At 39.2% G+C, this 22,882-nt stretch overlaps 1 long non-coding RNA gene across 1 annotated transcript in view; it reads left to right on the top strand.

Annotated features, from left to right (window-relative positions):
* Positions 1-11: 11 nt before the first annotated feature.
* Positions 12-22,882, top strand: part of LOC145720199 (uncharacterized) — a 204,006-nt gene continuing 181,135 nt past the window's right edge. Inside the window, exons 1-3 of the long non-coding RNA XR_014143033.1 lie at positions 12-779; positions 1,018-5,805; positions 5,991-8,652. This is a non-coding gene — a long non-coding RNA (uncharacterized LOC145720199). The remainder of the gene's footprint in view (positions 780-1,017; positions 5,806-5,990; positions 8,653-22,882) is intronic.

Raw genomic sequence — 22,882 nt, 5'->3', positions numbered from 1 at the left:
TTTCCTGACTTGTTAATTTTAGCCATTCTGACTGACACCATAACTTTTTCTTAACTCCGAGGTCACTGCCATCATTTAGATCGATTCTGCTGGGGGAGGAGTTCCAGAAAGAGTATACAAATACTAATTCCAAAACTTCACCAAACCAGTATTACCATAGTTCTTCATATAGTATCTGTTATTGACACTTGAACTGCCACCCCGCCCAACAGTCTACCCAGACGGAATTGACAATATTGGTTGAATACAGTTCCTGTTTTAAAATACTTTTAAGAAATAATAGGCACAACCAAATAAAGAATTGAGATAGTCTAGATTAGAGTTCTCAATCCTTAGGATCAGCTGATTGGCTGCACCCCACCCCAAGCATGCCTATTCAAAAATAGGACTCTGATCCTGAGAACAAAACTTACAGGAATAGGATTCCTCAACACAGTCAAGTGCTCATTTCTGGACTGGTTGACTGTGGTCAGGTGATCAGGGTTAATTAAAAGCTCCTATGAAAACATGGATGGAATGAGGGAAGACCATTTTCCCTGAAAGTGGTGCTATCCCCAGTAAGTGGGCCTAGTCTTGCACCACAAATGTCTCAGTGCATATCCTATAAAATGATTGTTTCATGTCAGTGGTCATATTTTCCTAGAGGGAACATCTGTAGTGAGAGAAGGCTCTAACAGTATTTGAGCCCTTGGCTCAGTTGTCCTTGAGGCCCAGGATCATTCCTGTTCTTGAATTCCATGAAGTAACCTCAGTCATTATAAATTCCCCTTGGTACATAGGTCAATTTAAGCTAAGATTCTTTTTTTTTTTTTTTTAATTTTTTTTTAATTTTTTTTTTTTTAAGATTTTATTTATTTATTTGACAGACACAGCGAGAGAGGGAACACAAGCAGGGTGAGGGGCAGAGGGAGAAGCAGGCTTCCCACCGAGCAGGGAGCCCGATGCGGGGCTCGATCCCAGGACCCTGGGATCATGACCTGAGCTGAAGGCAGTCGCTTAACCGACTGAGCCACCCAGGCGCCCCTAAGCTAAGATTCTGTCCATTCCCCAGAGAAGGAAGAGTTAAATTTTCAAATGTTTTTTGAAGTTGATATGCAAAATATGTACAGAAAAGTACAAAATGAATGTTCAGCTCAGTGAATTACTAAGTGATTACATGTGTAACCATGTGGGCAAGGAAAGACCGTTAGCACCCCTAAAGCTCTCATATTGCCACCTGCCAATCACTCTTCCCTCTCTTCGCGATAACAGCTATCCTGATTTCTAACATTATAATTTAGCTTTATATAAATGGAACCATACACTGTAATTTTCTTCTATCTTAATTTGATTAAAGGCAAAATGGAGTTTCTCTCAGACTCAAGCACTAAACAACAGAAGTAATGTGAGATTCACCCATGTTGCTGATGTCACTGTAGTTTGTTCCTTCTCGTTGCCATGTTATATGCCATTGTAAAAATATATCACAATGTTCTCTTCTAATGTTGAAGGAAAGTGGGGTTGTTTCCAGTTTGGGTCTCTTAAAAATAATGCAGCCTTGGATTTCAGGCATAGTCAAGATGGAGTAAGCCCTCAAAAAACCTCTCTCCCACTTAAAAACAAAAATGCAAAAGGCAACTACCTGAGGACACTGAAAAATATACAAAAGCAGATGGAATGGGAGTAGAGTCAAACCTGGAGAAGAGATCCATACAAGGGTGAGTTTTCATCCCCTACCCCCTTCCTTTTCTCTCTTGGCCCCGAGCCAGGAGAGGGCACCTAGTAGACCTGTCATAGTGGTTCCTCTGATGGGTTAAACCAGAGGAAATTCTGTGGAAAAACCTATGAAAGAAAAATTCTAGAAGACCAGAAAAAAATGAGCTCCTGGAAGCTAGAGCATGTTGAGGGTTTTTCTTTTCTCTTTTCTGTCATGGCATGTCACTGGTAAGCCCCGGTAACAAGCAGTGCCAACAGTTAAAATTGATGGAAACTCTTGACAGAAGTAATGGGAAGAGAACACTTGGCATCTGAAGAATGTGAGGATAATCCTCATTTTTTTCTCTATTTACTCTTTGTCCTGAAGATGGGTTGTACTGTGGGAACTGCACAGTAATGGTGTCAAGTTGAGCTAACATGCCAAGAGGACCCCCATATATCTGGTCAAAGGACGGAGCAAAGGGGCCCTGTGTGGCAAGGGGGGATACCAGAGAGAAGAGAGCTAGAGAAGGGACTCCTCTTATTTTGTTGTAATTAGCACAGCCTTTAAACTTAACCCTGAGCTGCACATACTCAGACCCAAAGCAAACTGAACTACAGTTTAGAGCACTGAATATGACACAGACTAACTACTGAGTAGTGCATGTGTGAGATTGATCCAATTTAGCATAGCAAAGCCTTCGTAAACTGAACTGATATTAGAACCACAGCCTGCAGAAGATGAAACAGAACTTGCTGTCTGATCCTGTCTGGGTTGGTTGGTAAACAAAAATCAACATTGCCCAGAATATTTTAACAGGACCTAGAGTCTATATAATATTAAAAATGTTCAGCTTATAATCTGTAGTTATTCAACATATAAAGAACGAGGAAAATGTGATCAATTCTCAAGGAGGACAACAAATGTCAATACCAAGATGATCCAGATGTTAGAACTATCAGAGATTTTAAGGCAGCTGTTATGAGATAAAGGAAAACATGAGATGAATGGAACTATAGAAATTTTCAAGAGGGGGGCACCTGGGTGGTTCAGTTGTTTAAGCGTCCGACTCTTGATTTCAGCTCTGGTCATGATCTCAGGGTCATGAGATTGAGTCCCGCATGGGGCTCCAGGCTCAGTGGGGAATCCGCTTGAGATTCCCTCTCCCTATGTCCCTTCCTGGCTGTGCATGTGCACTTGCAAGCTCGCTTGCTCTCTAAAAAAATAAATCTAAAAAAAAAAAGTTCTCGAGAGTAGTATATTATTTTTTAAAGAACCAAACAGAAGGTTTAGAACTGAAAAGATAATCTGAAATTTTAATAATTTGCTAGGTGGGTTCAATAGCTGACTGAAGATGATGGAAGAGTCAGTGACGTTGAAGAGGAATCAGTAAAATTTGTCCAACTGAAGACAGTAACAAAAGACCAAAAAAATGAGCAGAGCCTTAGGAACCTGAAAACCAGTATCAAAAGATCTAATATTTGTGTCATTGAGTCCAGTAGTAAACTGGCTCTCAAAAAAAAAAAAAAAAAGTCCTTATCTGTAATGTTTTCCTATGTCCAGGTGTAAATACTCCTACCATGGCCATTTTCAAGCTATCAACATGATGTCACTGAACTTTGAGTTGGGAAGAGATATGCAGAATCAACAAGCTGGCTTCAGCACACCAATGTTGGTCCCAGAAAAAGAGGAGAAAGAAATAGCACAGAAAAATTATTTGAAAAAATAATGGTTAAAATATGGAAATTTGATAGGCATAAATTTACAGATTCAAGAATCTCAGTGACCTGAACCTATCTACATTGATAACCAGATAAAGAAAACCACACCCAGACACATCATAATTAAACTGTTTAACTCGGGGGTTCCTGGCTGGCTCAGTCAGTGGAGCATGTGACTCTTGATCCTGGGGTTGTAAGTTTGAGCCCCATGTTGAGTGTAGAGATTACTTAAAATCTTTTAAAAAATAAACTGCTTAACTCAAGGGCACCTGGGTGGCTCAGTTGGTTAAGCATCTGCCTTCAGCTCAGGTCATGATCCCAGGGTCCTGGAATTGAGTCCTGCATTGGGCTCCCTGCTCAGTGGGGAATCTGCTTCTCCCTCTACCTGCTCTCTCTCTCATGCTCTCTCTCACTCTCAAAATCTTAAAAAACAAATTGCTTAATTCAAGAAAACAAGATAAACTCAAACACATACCCAGTCAGAAGTTAATCAAACTGCTAAAACCAGCAATTAAAATAAATATTGAAAGCATCAAGATAAAAACACATTATATATAGTGGAACACAATTCCGGGGATCAGATTTCTGATCAGAAACAATGGTGGTGAGAAGATAGTGAACATTATTTTTAAAGTGCTGGAAAACAAGAATTATCAACTCAATTTTTTATCTACTGAAAATTTTCTTCAAGAATCAAGGCAAAATAAAGACATTTTCAGGTGAAGGAAAACTAAGAATTTGTTGTCTGCAGACTTGTTTAAAGGAACTGGTGCTAAAGTTAAATTTAGAACTGTAAGAATGAAGGAAAGACAACAATGTTAACTATATGGGTAAATAGAAAAGACAATTTTTCTAAGTTATTTAAAATGTTATGACTGTTGGGGCACCTGGGTGACTCGGTTGAGCATTGGACTCTTGGTTTTGGCTCAGGTCGTGAGATTGAGCCCCGATTTGGGCTCCGTGCTCAGCAGGGAGTCTGCTTGGGATTCTCTCTCTCCCTCTCCTTCTGCCCCCCCCACTCACATTCTCTCTCTCTCTCTCAATAAATCTTAAAAAATAATAAAATATTATGACTGTTGAAAGCAAAAACTATAACATTGTCAAGAGAAGTTTTCAGTGCATTTAGGAACAATACATATGACTATAAGAAGAATAAAGGGATATATATATAGTTGTGAGGCTTCTATATTTTACTTGCAATGGTAAAATATTAACTCTAAAGAGACTGAAGGGTTAAGTATATATATTGTAATTCCTAGTGTGTGTATATTGAAACTGCAATTGAAAGAAAGAATAGATAATAAGTTATAAGTCTGTTCAAATAATCCAAAAGAAGGAAGGAAAGGTGGAATAGAATAACAAAAACAGAGGACAAACAGCAAGCAAATATTAAAATGGTAGATCTAAATCCAACCATACCAATAATTTCATGAAATGTAAAAAATAGCCTAAACACACCAAATTAAAAGAGGTTGCATTAAAAAAAGATGATATCCAACTATATGCTGTTATAACTATATGCTATATATAAATAAGATATAGGTTAAAAGTAAAAGGATGAAAAAAGACATACAATGCAAACATCAATCGAAAGAAAACTAGTGATTGGGGCACCTGGGTGGCTGAGTCGGTTAAGCATCAGACTCTTGGTTTTAGCTCAGGTCATGATGTCAAGGTCATGAGATGGAGCCCTGTGTCAGGCTCCACACTCAGCAGGGAGTCTGGTTTTCCCTATCCCTCCCCCTCTGCTCCTCCCCTCTCTCCCTCTGTCTCTTAAATAAATAATCTTTAAAAAAAAAAAAAAAACAAGTGACTATATTATCATAGACTTATGAACAAGGAACATTACTAGGGATAAAAAGGGAAATTACATAATGATAAAAGGTCAATTCACCAAGAAGATGTAACAGTCCTAAAAAATGTATGCTCCTAATAACAGATCTTCAAATTCATGAGGCAAAAACTGGTAGAGCTAAAAGGAGAAAGACAAATCCACAATTGTGATTGATAGAACAAGTAGGCAAAATTAGGATATGGAAGACTTGAACAGCACTGCAAACCAACTTGACTAAATTGACATTTAAAAAATACTCAATCCAAAGGTAGTATAAAACACATTCTTTTTAAGTGCACATGGAATATTCACCAAAACATAAGCTGGGTCATAAAAAGAACAAATTTTCTTTTAACAAATTTTATTCTCTGAATGAAAGTTAAAGCAGAAATCAATTACAGCAAGATAGATATCTGGAAAACACAACAATTTGGAAATTTTAAGACCTTTATTAGAAATTAGAAAGTATTGGGACGCCTGGGTTGCTCAGTCGGTTAAGCGGCTGCCTTCAGCTCGGGTCATGATCCCAGGGTCCTGGGATCGAGCCCCACATCGGGCTCCCTGCTCAGTGGAGAGTCTGTTTCTCCCTCTCCCTCTGCCTGCCTCTCTGCCTACTTGTGCTCTCTATCTGTCAAATAAATAAAATCTTTAAAAAAAAAAAAATTAGAAAGTACTTTTAGTTGAATGAAAATGAAGGTAGAAACATTGAAATCTGGGGGGAATAGCTAAAAGTAACTAGAAGGAGATTTATAGTATTAAGTGCTTATATTAGAAAAAAAATGTGGTTGGCAGAAAAAAAGCCCTCCAAAGATGTCCACATCCTAATCCCTGGAACCTATGAGTATGTTTAGTTACATGGCAAAAGAGGTTTAAAGTGGCAGAAGGAATTCAGTTTGCTAATCAGCCAACTTTGAGATAGGTTATCCAGTTGTATCCAATGAAAACACAAGGGTCCTTATTCTTGGACGAGGGAGGCAAAAGAGAAAGGGATGGCAGCATGAGAAGGGCTCAGCCTAACATTGCTGGAGGCAAGTGGCTGTGGACCATGGGATGCAGGCCATCTCCAGAAGCCAGGAAAGGCAAGGAAATGGACTCCACAAAGGCTCCGAAAGGAATAAAGCCCTGCTAATGCCTTGATTTTAGCCTGCTGGGAAAATTTCAGATTTCTGGCCTACAGAACTGTGAAATAATACATTTGTGTTTTAAGCCACTAAGTTTGTGGCAATTTGTTACAGCAGCAGTAGGGAGCTAATAAACGAAAGTGTGCAAATCAATGATCTAAGCTTCTGCCTTAAGAAACTAGAGGAAGGAAGCGGGAAAGAATAAAGAGTAGAAATCAGTGCAACTGAAAACAAAAACAACTGCGAAATCAGTGAAGTCAAAGTAATGCTACTCTGAGCTTTCTGGTACATGTGCATACATCTCTGCTGGGTATACATGTAAAAGTGGAATTGCCAGGTAAAATGATGTGTATATGTTCAACATCTGCAAATGTTTTCTAAACTGTTTTCCAAAGTGGTTGTGCCAGTTTACGTTCCTACTACAGTGAATGAATATTCCCATTGCTCCACGTCCTTGCCAATGTTTGGTATTGACAGTCCTTTCTATTTTAGTCATTCTGAGTATGTTGTGGTACCTTTGTGGGTTCAATTTTCGTTTCCTTGATAACTTGTGATGGGTGAGTACGTTTTCATATCTTATTGACAAATGGATATTCTCTTGTTGAAGTCTGTTCAAATAGCTTGCCTGATTTTCTAATTGAGTTGTCTCCTTCTCTTACTGATTTGTGGTTCTGTATGTATCCTGGATAAATAAGTATACATAGTTTTTAGTAGTTTTTCATGATTCTTATCTTTTTAATGAGTTTTAATCAATTTTATCCTCGCAACTATTAGTTTGATAGGTCCCAGGGTCCAGTGCTTGGCCTACTTCTCTGTCTACACTCACTCAGTGGTTCATGGCTTAGAATTCATCTGTTATCTATATGGAATTCAGACCCATCTCCTGAACTCCAGATTTACATATGCAAATGCTGATTTAGCATCTTTACTTGGATATCTATGGACATCTTAGGGTATACATGTGCAAAACCAAACTTTTGAGCTTGCAAAACTGTTTCATCTTTCTTGGCTGATGACAACAGGCTGAAAACAAACTTTGGAGTCATTCTTGATGACTCTCCCTTTCCTCCCCACGCCCCCATCTCTATCTCTGTCTCTCTGTTTCTTTCTCTCTCTCTCTCTGTCCCCCCCACCCACCCACACACTATAAGCTTCACAGGAGCTTTGATTTATCATTTGTCTTAAGTGCCTAGAACAGTACCTGACACATTGTAGGCATTCAAATATTGAATGAAAGGATTGCTGGTGAGAGTCTTTAGAAAGCAATTTTTAACACTTAACAAAATTTAAAATGTACCTTTAGATTCAATTATTCCCCTTCTAAGAATTTATCTTACAGATATACCTGCACATTTGCTAGTGTAGATGTGAATATAAGAATATTTATTACACTATTATTTAATGGGTTTTTTTCAGTTCGCAGATCTTTTTTTTTAATTCAAGTATAATTAACATACAGTGTTATATTATTTTCACATGCACAATATGATTCAAGAATTCTCTACATTTCTCAGTGCCTATCATGGTAAGTGTACCCTTAATCCTCTTCATCTATTTCACCCATCCCCCCACCCACAAACTGGCAACCACCAGTTCTCTGTATTTAAGTCTCTCTTTTTGTCTCTTTCTTTTGTTTCTTATATTCCACATGAGTGAAATCATATGATATTTGTCTTTCTCTGGCTTATTTCACTTAACATTATCCCCTTTAGGTCCATCCACATTGTTGCACATGGCAAGCTTTTATTCTTGTTTATGGCCAAGTAATATTCCATAGTTTATATATAGCACATCTTCTTTATCCATTCATCAGTTGATGGATTTTAGGATTATTTGTTCCAGCTCTGTGAAAAATGTTGATGGTATTTTGATGGGGATTCCATTAAATGTTTAGATTACTTTGGATAGTGTGGACCTTTTAACAATATTAATTCTTCCAATCCATGAACGTAGAATATCTTTCCATTTGCTTGGTCATCTTCAGTTTCTTTCATCAGTGTTTTATAGTTTTGGAGTACAGATCTTTCTCCTCTTTGGTTAAATTTATTCCTATGTATTTTATTATTTTTGGTGCATTTACAAATGGGATTGTTTTCTTAATTTCTCTTATTGGTGCTACTTCATTATTAGTGTATAGAAATGCAATGGATTTTTGTATATTAATTTTGTATCCCGTGACTTTATTGAATTCATTTATCAATTCTAGTAGCTTTTTGGTGGTGTCTTCAGGGTTTTCCATATTTAGTATCATGTCTTCTGCAAATAGTGAAAATTTTACTTCTTCCTTAAAAGCATGTGGATGTTTTTTTTATATTTATTTATTTATTTTAGAGAGAGAGAGAGCATGTGAGAGGGGTGAAGGACAGGGGGAGAGGGAGAGAATCCCCAAACAGACTCCCCACTGAGTGCAGAGCCTGACATTGGGCTCAGTCCCAGGACCCCGAGATCATGACCTGAGCCAAAATCAAGAGTTGGATGCTTGATCGACTGAGCTACCCAGGCACCCCTGTGGATGCTTTTTATTTCTTTTTCTTGTCTGATTGCTATGGCTAGGACTTCCAGTACTATGTTGAATATAGGTGGTGAGACTGGACATCCTTGTCTTGTTTCTGATATTAGAGAAAAAGCTCTCAGTTTTTCACCACTGAGTATGATATTAGCTGTGGATTTTTCATATATGGCCTTTATTATGTTGAGCTATGCTTCCTGTAAACATTTTGTGGAGAGTTTTTATTATGAATGGATATTATACTTTGTCAAATGCTTTTTCTGTATCTTTTGAGATGATCATACCGTTTTTATCCTTTATCTTGTTGATGTGATGTACTACATTGATTTGTGAATATTGAACCACACTCGTAACCCTGGAATAAATTCCACTTGATTGTGATTGATTTTTCTTTAATGTATTGGACTCTGTTTGCTAATATTTTGTTGAGGATTTTTGCATCTGTATTCATCAGAAATACTGGCCTGTAGTTTTCTTTTTTTAGTAGTGTCTTTATCTGGTTTTGGTATTGGGGTAATGCTGGCCTCCTAGAATGAATTTGGAGGTTTTCCTTCCTCTTGTATTTTTGGGAATAGTTTGAGGAGAATGAGTACTAATTCTTCTTAACATTTTTGGTAGAATTCACCTGTGAAGCCATCTGGTCCTGGACTTTTGTTTGTTGGTAATTTTTATTACTGATGCAATTTCATTGCTAGTTATCGGTCTATTCAATTTTTTTTTCTTCCTGATTCATTTTTGGAAGGTTATATGCTCCCAGGAATTTATCCATTTCTTGTAGGTTGTCCAATTTGTTGGCATATAATTTTTAATAATATTCTCTTATAATCCTTTGTATTTCTGTGGCCTCAGTTCGTATTTCTCCTCCTTCATTTCTGATTTTATTTATTTGAGTCCTCGCTCTTCTTCTTCTTTTTTTTTTTTTTTTTTTTTTTTTTGATGAGTCTGGCTAAAAGTTTATCAATTTTGTTGATCTTTTCAAAGACCCAGTAACCAGTTCCTGGTTTCATTGATCTGTTTTATTGATTTTTTAGTCTCTATTTCATTTATTTCTGCTCTAATCTTTATTATTTTCTTCTTTCTAATGACTTTTAGCTTTGTTCCTCTTTTTCTAGCTCCTCTAGGAGTAAGGTTAAGTTGTTTGAGATTTTTCTTGCTTCTTAAGGTAGAATAGTATTGCTATAATATTCTTAACACAGCTTAGAACAGCTACTGCTGAAGCCAAAAGATTTTGGTCCATTGTATTTTCATTTTCGTTTGTCTCCATGTATTTTTTAATTTCCTCTTTGATTTTGTGGTTGACCCATTCATTGTTTAGTAGCATGTTATTTAGTGTGTGTGTGTTTATGTTTTTTCCATATTTTTTCTTGTGATTGATTTCTAGTTTTATACCATTGTGGTTGAAAAAGATGCAGGATATGATTTCAGTCCTTTTGAATTTGTTGAGACTTACTTTGTGGCCTAACATGTGATCTATTTTGGAGAATGATCCAAGTACTCTTGAAAAGAATGTGTATTCCACTGTTTTTGGATAAAATATTCTGAATATATGTTAGGTCTATCTGGTCCAATGTGTCATTCAAAACCACTATTTTCTTGTTGATTTTCTGGATGGTCCATCCATTGATACAAGTAGAATATTAGAAGTCCCCTGTTATGATTGTATTACTGTCAATTTCTTCCTTAATGTCCGTTAATAGTTGTTTCATGTATTTAGATGCTCCCATGTTAGTTGCATATTTGTGATTGTTATACCCTCCTCTTGGATTATTCCCTTTATCATTATGTAGTTGTGTGTGTGTGTGTGTGTGTGTGTTTTACAGTCTTTGTTTTAAAGTCTGTTTTGTCCAATATCAGTATTGCTACTCCAGCTTTCTTTTCACTTCTATGTTCATGGTAAATGTTTTTCCATCCTTTCACTTTCAATCTGCATGTGTTTTTAGGTCTAATGTGACTCTCTTGTAGGCGGCATATAGATGGGTCTTGCTTTTATATCCATTCAGTCACCCTGTATCTTTTGATTGGAGCAATTAGTCCATTTACATTCAAAGTAATTATTGAGGGGTACCTGGGTGGATCAGTAAGTTGAGCATCTGCCTTAAGCTCAGGTCATGGTCCTGGGGTCCTGGGATTGAACCCACATCAGGTTCCTTGCTTAGCTGGAAGTATGCTTCTGCTTCTCCCTTCCCTCCCCTCCACCACTTGTGCTCTCTCTCTCTCTCAGATAAATGAATAAAATCTTTTTTTAAAAAAAGTAATTATTGATAGGTATGTACTTAATGGCATTTTGTTACTTGTTTTCCAGTTGTTTTTGTAGTTCTGTTCTGTTTCTTTCTTTTTTGCTCTCTTCCCTTGTGGTTTTATGGTTTTCTTTAGTAATACGTTTGGATTCTTTTCATTTTTTGCATATCTATTACAAGGTTTTGATTTCTGGTTACCACTAGGCTCATATATAACATCTTACGCATATAGCAATCAATATTAAATTGATGGCCACTTAAGTTTGAAACATTCTAAAAGTACCATATTTTTACTCCCCTCCCCCCACATTATAGGACTATGGGGCCATACTTAACAATCCTTTTATTTTGTGAATCCTGGACTAATTTTTATAGATATAATTGATTTTACTGCTTTTGTGATTTAACCTCCATATTGGTTTTATAAGTGATTAATCTACTAATTTTGTTATGCTGTATTTACCTGTAAAATTTTTTTCTTTCAGCATTTTCTTACTCCTGATTATGACCTTTTCTTTCCACTCAAAGAATTTCCTTTAATGTTTCTTGTAAGTTAGCAGTGATGATCTTTTTAAACTTTTGTTTGCTTGGGAAACTATCGCTCCTATTTTATTTTATTTTTCTCTCCTTCTATTTTTTTTTTTTTTAAGATTTTACTTATTTATTTGAGAGAGAGAGACTGAGAGAGAGAGCACATGAGGGGGGGAGGGTCAGAGGGAGAAGCAGACTCCCTGCCGAGCAGGGAGCCCGATGCAGGACTCGATCCAGGGACTCCAGGATCATGACCCGAGCCAAAGGCAGTTGCCTAACCAACTGAGCCACCCAGGCGCCCCTCTCTCCTTCTATTTTAAATGATAGCCTTGCTGGGTAGAACATTCTTGGTTGCAAGTGTTTTTCTTTTAGCACTTTGAATATATCATGCCACTTTCTTCTGGCCTACAAAGTTTCAGCTGAAAAATCAGCTGATATAGCCTTATGAAGTTTCCCTTGTATGTAACTATTTTCTTTTCTCTTGCTGCTTTTAAAATTCTCTCTTTGTCACTACTTTTTGCCATTTTTAGTTATTATGTGTCTAGATGTGGACCTCCTGGGGTTGATTATGTTGGGGCCTCTCTCTGCCTCCTGGATCTGGATGTCTGTTTCCTTCCCCAGATTAGGAAAGCTTTCAGCTATCATTTCTTCAAATAAATTTCCTGCTCCCCTTTCTTTCTCTTCTTCTTCTGGGATCCCTTTGATGTGAATGTTATTACACTTAATGATGTTGCTAAGTTCTCTTAACCTATTCTGATTTTTTATTATCCTTTGTTGTTGTTGTTGTTGTTGTTCTGCTTGGTTGTTTTCCATTACTCTGTCTTCCAGATTGCTGATCCATTCTTCTGCCTCCTCTAAACTACTATTGATTCCCTCTGGTGTATTTTTAATTTCAGTTATCAAGGTCATCATCTCTGATTGGTTCTTTTTATATTTTCTGTCTCTCTATTGAAAGTCTCACTGAGATCCTTCTCTCTTTTCTCAAGTACAGTAAGTATCTTTATGATCATAACTTTAAATTCTCTATCAGGAATTCTGCTTATCTTCATTTCATTTAGTTTTTTTCCTGTGGTTTTGTCCTGATCTTTCCTTTGGGACATATTCCTCTGTCTCCTCATTTTATCTAACTCCCTGTGTGATTTTATGTATTAGGAAAGTCAGTTTCATCACCTGATCTTGAAAGTAGTAGTCTTATGAAGAAGAGGCCCTGTGGTGCCCTATAGTGCATTGTTCCCCATTCACCAGAACCAGGCACTTCAGGATTGTCTCCTATTAGGTTGCATTTGCCCTATTGTTGTGGCTAAGCCTCATTTGCCCTCAGTCCAGTTGGCTTCAATGGCCTACTTTGCCTGTTGTGGGCAGGGTTTGGACCCTATGCTGTTAAGGGGCCAGTCTGGGGCCACCATGGGCTTGTAGTTGGGTGGTGTCAGCAGTCTGACCAGATGCCTGCCCTCAGTCCACTTGCTGAACTACAGGGAGCTCTCCCTGCATTGTCCCCTGAGAGGCTTTTGTTGATGGGTAGAGCCAGCAGTCAGACCAGATGGCTTCCTCTGTCCATCTGCCAGGGATGCAGTGACTCTTAACTGCAGAGCTCTCTCCCTCTGCTGCCCCTGAGAGGTTTTTGTTGGTGGGTGGGGCCAGCAGTCAGACCAGATATCTGCTCCCAGTCCATCTGCTGAGGCTGCAGATGCATTGATCAGTGGGGCACTCTCCCTACACTACCAGTTATAAGGTTCAGCTGCTGGACTGCAGTTGAACTGGTGTGTGTAGTTATCTTCCCCTCTCCCCAGGTAAAGAGTCACTTTGGAGTCCCCTGGTCCCTGCCAGGGCTGCTTACAGGCTAAAATGAGGCAGGAGCCATTTTGAAGGGACTCCTGCTCAGTGAGATGGACTGGATGGGGTGGATTCACATGAAAATGTAGGGGTGGGATGCATGGTGTTAGCCAGGTAGGTGGAGGGTATTGGTTCCTGCAGGTGTCCAGCTATTGGGGGGGACAGGGAGGGATAGTGGGAGAGATATAGTGCATGCCAGCTCTTTTGTTCTTACAGAAATCTCTTAAAGATCCCTACACCTCCAGCATGCATTCTGAGATTAGTAAATAAATCTTTTTTTTTTTTTTAAGATTTTATTTATTTATTTGACAGAGAGAGAGCATAAGCCGGGGAAGCAGCAGGCAGAAGGAGAGGGAGAAGCAGACTCCCAGCCAAGCAGGGAGCCAGATGCGGGACTCGATCCCAGGACCCTGGGAACATGACCTGAGCTGAAGGCTGACGCTTAATGACTGAGCCATCCAGGTGCCCTAAATCTATTTTTTTAATAAATCTTTTTCATATATACCCCAAGTGCTTTTCAAACTGATGCTTCTATGTTGTAGTTTGTGGGGTTGTTTTGTTATGCTTCTCTTTAAGGGCTGGGACTCCGTTTCCTATTGCCTTCTGGCTCTCCCAGAGCCAAGCCTGTTGATTTTTAAAGTACCTGGAATTAAGCCCCACTGATTATAAACAAACAAACAAACAAACAAATTCACATAGTTAAGTCCCACTGGTTTTCAAAGCCAAATGCTACAGGACCTATCTTCCCAGTGCAGTTTCCTCATGTCTGGGGTAGCTGGTGTGGGATTGGCTTCTCTCCCTTCTCCATGCTTGTGGTCTCCCTGGGAGTTTGGTTCCCAACCATATCTCTGCCCTTCCTACTGTTTTCATTGTGGCCTCCTCTCTACAATTAACTGTAGAAAGTCTGTTCTCCCAGTATTCCTTTTGTTTTCAGAGTTGGTTGCACTGATATGGCTGTTATCTAGGTGCATCCATGGGATGAGGCAGCTTAGGATCCTCCTACTCTGCCATCTTCCCAGCCTTGCCCTCCAAAGATATATATTACAGTATTATTTGTGACAAAAGCTGAACTTACATGACAATCAATAGGAAACTGGTTAAATTATGATACATTATTACATTATTCACTAAATATGTAGCCATAGGGAAGATCAAGATACAATAGTTTTGGGGTGCCTGGGTGGCTCAGTTGGTTGAGTGTCTACTCTTGATTTCAGCTCAGGTGTTCATCTCAGGGTCGTGAGTTCAAGCCCCATGCTCAGCAGAGAGCCTACTTAAAAAAAAAAAAAAAAGATACAATAGTTTTATAAGTAATGATGTAGAATGACACTTGATACATTGTTAAAAGTTTAAATAAGGTGCCAAACAATACCATGTGTGGAATAAAAAGGATTGTGTGTGGTATTTGTTTGATTAGCAATGACTACCTCTAGAGGAATACAGAAGAAACTGGTGACTGATTACCTCTGGAGAGGGGCATTGGGGATGAGGTTAACAATGATAAAGAAGACTTCTTTTACCCGATAATTATTTTGATGCTGTTTGAATTCTTTAAAATGTGCGTATGTAAACACACTGGTTTTTCAAAAGTAAAAGAGAAATTTAATTCTTCTCCTAACTATCCTCCCTTCAAACCTATCTGACTTAGTTAAACAAGTAGAATCTGATCTGCAGGACATGCTCTTCATTGCTTTAGTCTTCTCATTTATGTCATCTTAAGTTTATATATTTAGGCCACAAAAAGCATTTTCATAAATTTTACTTTAATGTTATACTTTGTTATTTTTTTTTTTTTAAATGCTTCTGTCTCTGGTGTAAAATTATCAAGAGCACTGCTCATTATGTTGTTCAACATCTCCTATATATGGGCCCATGTGCATGGGCAGTACCTAGAAAGTAATTGTCTCTCTTGAGGAACTGGGGCTCCCTGTTTTGGGTACAAGACCTATGTGCTTTATCATGTTTGCATTATTGTCCCTGCTGCCAGAAAGTTTAGATCTATATGTGCTGCTCAATTGTAGTAACTGAATTTATTTCTTTATAGCCTGTCTTGATATAAAAAAATTTAGGGGCACCTGGGTGGCTCGGTTGGGTGAATGTCTGACTCTTGGTTTCAGCTCAGGTCATGATTTCAGGGTCCTGAGATCGAGCCCCATGTCAGGCTCCGTGCTCAGCACTGAGTCTGCTTAGAATTCTTGCCCTCCTCCCCTTCTGCCCCTCCCCCCACTCATGTGCATGCACTCTCTCAAATAAATAAATAAAATCTTTAAAAATAAGTAAATAGGGGCGCCTGAGTGGCTCAGTTGGTTGAGCAACTGCCTTCAGCTCAGGTCATGATCCTGGAGTCCCAGGATCGAGTCCCGCATCGTGCTCCCTGCTCAGCGGGGAGTCTGCTTCTCCCTCTGACCCTCCCCCCTCTCATGTGCTCTCTCTCTCCTCTCATCCTCTCTCTCAAATAAATAAAATCTTTAAAAAAAAAAGTCTCTCTTTAAAAAAAAATAAGTAAATAAATAAAATTTAAGGTGGTTTACACAAATACAAGAAGTTTTTAATTAGATAGGAAACATTGTGAAGCTGAAGAGACTACAAGAAACCCTGTATTTGCTTCCTCTTCCTTTCCAGAGCCCAGATTGTATTATTTTATGATATAAATATTCTCTTAAAGTGAACATAAGTGAAGAATCCATATTTACATTTTTAATCTCAACATTAAATTTTTCTACCTATTTTCATTCTTCAGCCAGCAAGAAAAGCTACCGTAGATTTATTTTGCACAGTCCTAAGTTGTGGACTGAGAAAAAAAAAATCAGTTCTGATAATATAATTTTATAATCAAGTTATAAATATTAGGGTTTTTCCAGTTTCATTAAGAAATAATTAACATATATCACTGTATAAGTTTAAGGTGTACAGTATGATGGTTTAATTTACATAGATAGTGAAATGGTTACCATAATAGGTTCAGCTAACATCCATCTTCTCATATAGATACAATAAAAAGAAAGGAAAAAAGAAACAAAGGGAAAAAATTTTCTCCTTGTGGCGAGAACTCAGGATTTACTTTTTTTTTTTTAAGATTTTATTTATTTATTTGACAGAAACACAGCGAGAGAGGGAACACAGCAGAGGGAGTGGGAGAGGGAGAAGCAGGCTTCTGCGGAGCAGGGAGCCTGATGCGGGGCTCGATCCCAGGATGCTGGGATCATGATCTGAGCCAAAGGCAGATGCCCAACGACTGAGCCACCCAGGCACCCCCTAAATAAATAAAATTTTTTTAAAAATTTGTTTTAGTGTAAGGAGTCAGTATATAATAAATTTGGCTTCAAGTAATAGAAAACTTGCTTTTCAAGAACATATATAAGTATGCAAGAAATCCAAATTAGGTTATTTGTGATGTTGATTCTGTATTCAACAATTTCAGAGATCCAGGTTCTTTCTAACTTTATGCCCCACCATCCTTATAATTGAATTTTGTTTTCATTCTTACTGCCTCATGGTTCTACATGACTGCTGCAGATCCAGCCATCACATTTTTACTCAAGGTGGGAATATGGGGGGAAGGGACAATGCCAGGGATGTCCTTTCCCTTCCATCAAGAAAGCAACAGCTTTCTCAAAGGCCCAACAATTTCTGGTATCTCTTTGGCCAAAACTGTGTCACAAAGCAACTCCTAGCTAAGGAAGTTGGGAAAATGAGTATTTAGCTGAGTATATTGCTTCTCAAATAAATTAATTCCATTACAAAAAAAGAGGGGGAGTGGATGCTGGATTAGTAACAGTTTGCCACAAGTACATGAATTTTATAAATATTAGAAACTTTGCTGTGTTCCAAAATCTTTTTAAATTTTAGTCATTTTTAATGAAAATCTTTCTGATGCTTTCATAAACGGAAGATGCTGATTATGATGTGAATGTTACTTAATGATTTAAGCTCAGTGATAAAGTCAATGCTATATTCTGTGTTCAGTAGAATTTGTTTTTCTTTGGCTACCAGCTGTCAGTCTTACTGCCAGAAAGCCAACTTTGAAGCCATCCTGACAAGTGAGGTATCTGCTAACCCAAATCAAATAATCCAAATTATCAGAATTACATATAAAAATAGTAAGTTCTAAGTTCTTAACTGTGTCTATTTCTATCTGGATGCCTACTTTCTGTTTATCTGTCTTTGGGATAGCTATTTCACAGCCTCTTTGGGCATACTTCTTGTTTTTTCACTATGTTCAAATGGTTGAATATCCCGTAATTAAGGAGGGGACCGGAGGGAGTGGGGGAAAAGTGCTGCTAAATACAGTGCTCATCAAGCCTAATGAAGTAGAGAGGCAGCTATTTAAGATAATATAATATACTCGCATTGAATGCCTTACCTTTTAGATTCATCTGATAGCCACACACCAACCTCCCAGGCTTTTGACATTACCACCTGCCATGGCGGAGCCTCTGTCTGTCTTCAAGGAATTTTATTGTTGAGGTTGTTTGCCATAACTGTTAGTTATTGATAGTATCTTCCCTTTCTTTTGGTGATATTTAAACTCTAGTATTTATTAGCCTTTCCACAATAAACTTTTTTAGGAAGGCGAGTCCTTCCGCGTTAGCACTACCTTGGAAAGTCAAGGTGCTATTTTCTATTCTGAACACTAGGGGGAAATCTTGTTTTCTCTTGGAGTGTCTTAAAATCCCAACTCTCAGCTAGCTCTGAATTCATTTACTTTAGTTTCAGTATGAGTGAATCTGTGAGATTTTCATATTTATCAAAATAAAATGAGACATGATGACTAAATGTAATGTATCTTGGGCGGGATCTTGGGACAGAAAAAGGATATTAGGCAAAAATAAAGGAAATCTGAATAAAGCATGGATACTAGTTAATAATAATGTATCAATATTGGTTTGTGGATTGTGACAAATATAGCATACTAATGTAAGATGTTAACAAAAGGGGAAACTGGGCAGAGGGTGTGTGGGAACTTTGTACTTACTATCTTTGCAAGTTTTCTAGAAGTCTAAACTGCCAAAATAAAAAGCAAATAATTTTTTATTTAAAAAATTCATTTCAAAAGTGAGTCCAGAACATAATTTCCATTCTTTCTCTTTTTGGAACCATGGAAATACTTTTAAAACAATATATTTGCAGGATAACTTGAATATTAGAAAGAACTTTGCTAAATGAGCTTTAAGTATACGAACATATAATTAAATAGGATTGGATACATTTAAAATACTGAAATATAAAAAAAAATATTTGTTATCTGAGCTTTGCAAACTCCCACCAACGTAGCCCTATCCCAGCAGAGATGAAGGAGGAGAGGCTCCTAGCGCAGTGTAGCCTGCTTCAAGTACCAAGTGTCTGGGAAATTCCTCAGGGTCTCTTGCTAACTCCCATGCATGGGCTCCCTTGAGCCCATCTTAGCCCGGTGTTCCATCTCCAAGAAACATAAAAAAAGTCTGTTAAATTTTCTTAAGGAGCTATCTCTTCTTCTGATATGTGTTTTTTGTTTTTAAAGATTTTATTTATTGGAGAGAGAGAGAGGGAGGGAGAGAAAGCACAGGGAGAGTGAAAGGAAGAAGCAGACTCCCCGCTGAGCAGGGAGCCTGATGTGGGGCTTGATCCCAGGACCCTGAAATCATGGCCCACACCAAAAGCAGACGCTTAACCGACTCAGCCACCCAGGTGCCCCTCTGATATGTGTTTTTATGTGACACACCACTTTCCAAGAGTTCCTGAGACCCCTCTCATGCTAAGATTCTACTCCTTACAAGAGCTCTCTCATTTCTCTTCTCTCTCTCAAAATTCAAACCCACGGTCCTGGGATTCATGGCTCCCTTCCCTTCTCTGGACGTTTTATTCCCTCCCTGAGGACCCATTTGTTCCTCCCTTTAGGGGGCTCCACTCATCTAGAGCCATGGATTCCTTCCTTGCAATGGGGAGGCGTGGGGCTCTGTGGTAGGCGTGAGGGTGTCCACGACATTTTGGTTCTCCACGTGGGCATAAGGTAGAATTGCCATTCCCTTGCTGCAACAATGGAACATACCAGCCTATAAGAGCTGGTATATAACTCCCCACGTTTTCTTCCTCCACAGAAAACACTGTCTTTCCTGGGAATGGAGGCTCCCTCAGCTTGCACACTTAAGTGAGGACAAGGTGGAGCCCCCAGCCAACAGTCGGGGACATACAACATCAGAAAGAAAAGTATCTTTCTGGTTTTAAGTCACTGAGACGTTGGGGTTTTTGAGCAACATAGCGTCGCTCGCCCTGACCATCCACCATCCCTCCAAGCAAAACATATTATAATCTTCCCCATTTTACATGTGAAGAAACGGAAGCACTGGGAGATTAATATCACCTAGCTACTAAGGAGCAAACCGGGATTTAAACCCAGAAAGTATGGCTCCAGCGTCAGTGCCCTTAATAACCACCCTTAGAGATACCCAGAGAAATAATCCAAGAACACATCTTCCTTTCCTTTCCTCTGAAGAGCACCATCCTGCTGCTCCCACGGGCCAGGTGCTTTTCTCCTCCTGCTGCATAGCTGTTGTCCTTAGACGGGCCTGTGTGGGAGCCTTCTCCCAGATCCACGGCTTTTCTTTCTGAGCCTTCTCTCTTGTTCTGCTAAGCTTTCTAAGATGCCCCCAGGAAAGGGTCCACAGGAGGTTAACTTTTGGAGGCCTTGAATTTTTGAAAAGATCTTATTCTTCTCTCATTATGATGGTTAATTTTACGTGTCAACTTGGTTGGGCCACAGTGCCCACGTATGTGTCAAACATTATTCTGGAAGTTCCTATGAGAGTCTTTGCATGAGATTAACATTCACAGAGGGAGATGTTCTGTTGGTCTCAGCCTATGGATGGTGATGCTCTTGGCTGGGAATGCCCGAGGCACTTGCCTGGGCCTGTACAGCTGACAAACCCCCACAGACATTCCCACACAGCAAGGTTGAGGGTAGAGAGTCAGCAAGGAAGCACAGACTTGGGGCTCAGCTTTTACTGGGGTCTGAGGGTGAAGTGGTTAAGGCTCACTTCTAACTGGTGAATTTATTTATTTTAAATATTTTTAAGTAATATCTACACCCAACCTGGGGCTCAAACCTAGAACCCTGAGATCAAGAGTCACCTGGTCTACCGACAGAGCCAGGCAGTTGCCCCCTTTACTGATGAACTTAAAATGCAAGCACAGTAAGGGTACAGGAAGGGAAAAGCAGGATCAGTCAACTGGTCAGTTATTTAGGTTACCCAAGGCTTTCTAAAAGGAAGACTTCACGAGTGGGGTGGTCTGGTTTCTTACCTAGTTGTTTTACTAGTAGCTATGTCATAGAGCTGGCAATGTGTTTATTCGAGATAGATGTCTTTGACATGGATGGCTCAGTAATCAGAAGCTTAATGTCAGGCATTTCCACTACAGTTGGCTTTGAATAATGCAGATGACCTTGCATCCCTCCATAATGTGGTGGGCCTCATCCAATCAGTTGAAGGCCTAAATAGAACCAAAGACTCACCTCCCCCGAACAAAAGGGAATTCTGCCAGCAGATGGCTTTTGGATTTGAACTGCAACACTGGCTCTTCCCAGGGTCCCAGTTGCCAGCCCACCCTGCAGATTTTGAACTTGCCAGAATCCATAGTTGGATGAACCAATTCCTTAAAATAAATCTTTCTCTATAGATACACATCCAATTGGTTCTGTTTCCCTGGAGAAGCAAACTAAACATTCACATATAATTGATAGCTTGTAAGGCATAGTATTCCCCCTTGAAAACAATAGTTCCTCAGAATGTTGAAGGTATTCTTCTATGGTCTTCAAATAACTAGGGTTGGCACTGAGGGTCTTATTTTCATTCTATTTGTGTTCCTTTGAATGTGGACTTTTCCCACTTCTCTCTTAAGAAAGGTATTTTATTTGTCCCAAGTATTTTAATATTTTATACTTTTTTTTTTTTTTATTAGTTAAAGCCTTAAGAATGTGTTGTCCTGGGCCCAGAGTGGGACTTTCCAACATGGAGATTCATGTTCTTCAATTCTGGGAAATTTTCTTCTTCACTTATGAGTATACTTTGTTGGACTAGAAGCTTTGTGAAGGCAGGCCCATAAATATCTTTTTCCTTGTTTATTTATGGGGCATAGTGTAGTAGAGTGCCTGGAACCCCATAAGTACTTGAATGAGGGAATGAATGAGTGAATGTATGCAGAAGGACATGTATGCTTGGGTGGGGGAGAGATTGAGCTGAGTTTTAGACATGTACATCTTGAGGTGTAGGTTGGATGTAGGAGCCTGGGATCCAAGAAAGACTTCAGGGCTATCAGTGTAGACCAGGGAGGTAAGGGCATATGTCTACCACGGCGGATGTCCTCTGTGGTCATGAAATGAGCTCCTGGAAAAGTGTATGGAGAAAGGCAAAAAAAGAAGGTGGGCAGCAAAGCCGGTAAAGGAAATTATTTCTTTGAATAAGAAAAAACTGTGTTTCCTAAATCTTCCAAACACAAGTAAAACTCAAGGAAGATATTCCCTTATCCTATGGCTTTCTGTACCTCCCATCAGAATTCTGCATATTCTTTGAGAAGCATGGTACTAGAGCACATTAATTACAGGATCTGCCATCAAAATTCACCTCTTTCTGTATCACAGAAGCAGAGAGAAGGAGACATACACAGGCAGGAAACAGAAATGGAAGAGAAGAAAAGCTGTGGACAGGTAAGAGAAGTTCCCAGAAGAGAAATGTAGGTGGACAGTTCTGACTCATCAAACCTTCAGTCTCCCCTCAGCTACTCAGACCCTTGTTCCCAGGCCCTCTGCTCCTGAAAACATTACACTGCTACACACTCCCCCAAATAGCCCTCAGTACTCCACCCCTGCCATTAGCAAGTATTTCTTGCAGGTCCAGCTTCTGGGTCTTCCGCACGCCCCCGCTCCAGCCCCCACTTTCCACCAAATCTTGTTCCTTATCTAAGAGGGCTCAAGTCTCCTGTGTGGTAAGCCTAGCTTGAACTGAAACCAATATCCTTAATTCTGGCTGAAGTTAGCTAACTTCTCCAACCCATGGATACCTAAGCCCCCTTTAACTGCCTATTTCAACAGCCAAACCACCTGCTTTGACCCTCAGCCCAAGGTCCTATCTCTACTTCTCCCCCTCTGAATTTGCCTGCAGGCCCCACACCATCTCAGAGTGCGGCTCTCAGGGAAAGCCCGCCCTGGATGGTGTCTTCCTGCCAGAACATGCTTGCAGATGAGCTCACAATTGGATTTGTTTCTTTTAATGCTGGGGGTTTGGGCACCTAGAAGCTAATTTTAGAAGATGCATTGCCTGTCGGATGAGATGATGTTGAAATCCACATCTAGCCTGCAGGTCTGAGAATCTCCACCAGCACACTAGCTGGCTAGAGTGTTAGAAGGAAGTAGAAAGATGGTGTGTGTCCTGTAACATTCTATACAAAC

The sequence above is a fragment of the Leptonychotes weddellii genome, chromosome 2 (genome assembly GCF_054177405.1).
Source record: "Leptonychotes weddellii isolate Sample4059 chromosome 2, ASM5417740v2, whole genome shotgun sequence".
Lineage (NCBI taxonomy): Eukaryota > Metazoa > Chordata > Mammalia > Carnivora > Phocidae > Leptonychotes > Leptonychotes weddellii.
This window is presented reverse-complemented; position numbering and strand designations above follow the sequence as displayed.